Below are 2,162 nucleotides of genomic sequence, written 5' to 3'. Positions count from 1 at the left end.
TGTCCATTTATGTTCGAGATTGTGCTGCATTCACTCACAAAAATAATTGTTTTATATATTTACGGTAGGAAATGTACAAAATATCTTCATGGAACATGATCTTTACTTGATGATTTTGATGACTATTATTTTTGGCATAAAAGAAAAATCGATAATTTTGACCCATACAATGTATTGTTGGCTATTGCCACAAATATACCTGTGCGACTTGTGACTGGTTTTGTGGTCCAGGGTCACATATTTGCTTGTTCTTGTACCTGCATATATTTTTGTACACCTAACATTAAGCACAGACATCAACTGAAAAGCTTCTTCTGAGTTGGTTTTAAAACATTCTCTCTCTTTTTTCTCCCCGTCTGATTCGATTAGCTGCACTGAATGGCTATGGTCAGGATGAAAGGCTTGTAGTATGGCTGTGAAGTCTTTCTCCTGCATGAATAAGCATATCCCAACATCTCCAGACCCCCAGGGGCCTCCCGGACACTCTCCCCTGCTCCGGGCCTCCTCTCCTGGGACGCGGTTTTCCTGACTTTCTGCTGCTTTAGATATCATTGCACATGTAGGGTCAAACATAAGACAGAGCGGCACCTTTTCTCCTCAAAATAAAGCTTCCAATTAGATGTTTATTCTCCAAATAACCATATAAGCTTTTGAAAAGCCCTGATGTCCTGTGAAGTTCTTTTTCGATTTTCGATTAGAAGTTCAAAATATCTTTGCAGCGGTTCACTGGTAGTTAACATCAAGACGACGCCGTACACGCTTCTGAGAGCAACTTTTAGATTAATATGTAAATATGTTGCGCGCTTTCCTCTCAATAACAAAATAAACACACAACAAAACAGCCATCTCCCACTTTAAATGCTCGAGCTCTTTGAAGCAGGATGGATTCTGATTAGCTGATTTGACCACACTCTAGGAAGCCTGCTGTGTGTGTGGTAATAGAAAGACGGGTTCTCAGTAAGAGCACACTAGTCTCTGTCTAGAATAAACCTAGAGACCCGCTGTCCTGCCAGGGCATATCGTTTACTGTACCACGCCTGACACCGTGTTTTACCTCCTCGCTTACATCCCAGAGTCAAATTTTATTGCTCAGAGGTTTCGCAGGAGCCTTTCAGGAGTTTTCAGTAGAAGTCGTCATGTGCTTTCCTATTTAATCTCATTGCTATCTAGGAGAAACATTTAAGATCTTAACGAGAAATCATTTATGATTTTAATCTTACTGCTCTTTCAGAAATGCAGTCAAGTCACCTTCACTTCTATAGCGCTTTATACAATACAGATAGTTTCAAAAGCAGTTTCACTGTGATAAACGGGAAAATAACTACAAATATGATAAAAATAAATTCAAATTCTGCTGTAAAGCAGCTCTAAACAGACACTAGTGTCATTATTCAGCTCAAGAAAGTTTAATGTTGATTCAGACAGTGTAAAGTTCAGCTATAAGCAGCTCTACAGAAGACAGTAGTGTCGTCATTCAAACCAGTTCAAGTTTAATGCAGGAGATTAAATGTACTATGTTCATTTATTCTCATCTAAAGCAGTGGTTCCAACCCTGAAACACACCTGATCCAGCTACGCAAGGTGTTCAGGATTCCTAACTTCCAGGCAGGTGTGTTGGAGCTGGCTGCTGCCAAACTCACAGATTTATATGTTCGGTCTGCCGGACGAGTCAACGCTAGTCGGTGTTGAGAGATTTCACAGAAAGATCACATAATGTATGATTTCCTTTGACTTTGATTATGTCCAGTTAGAGGACATCAAGCTTGTTTAATTATTTGAGAACACATTGTTTGCATTTGTCATGCGTCTCCTTGCATCGAGGCACATGTTCCTGTTGAGAATTGTTTAGGAATGACTTAAAGTCTGGTAGTGTGTGATCTTCAGTCGTTAAGTGTATGATGCTCTTTTTTTTTTTTATACTGTAAGTTGGAAAATGCTTAGTGCTTTAAAATCTGTTCTGATTCTAAAAGCCGTGTAGTGTATTCCAGCGTTACTTCGTCTCAGATGTTTCTACCAAGATTCCGTTTGGAATAAAATAAAATAAAGGAAAGGTGAAATAGAACCGAATGAGTCAGTCGTTGTCATGTAAGAGTCTAGAGAGTCAAAATGAATGTGAAGAACAGCTCAGGTGGTCCACTCTTCATACCTGGGTTTCTCAGTTT

This window comes from Squalius cephalus (assembly GCF_949319135.1).
Source record: "Squalius cephalus genome assembly, chromosome: 1".
Classification (NCBI taxonomy): Eukaryota; Metazoa; Chordata; class Actinopteri; order Cypriniformes; family Leuciscidae; genus Squalius; species Squalius cephalus.
This window is presented reverse-complemented; position numbering follows the sequence as displayed.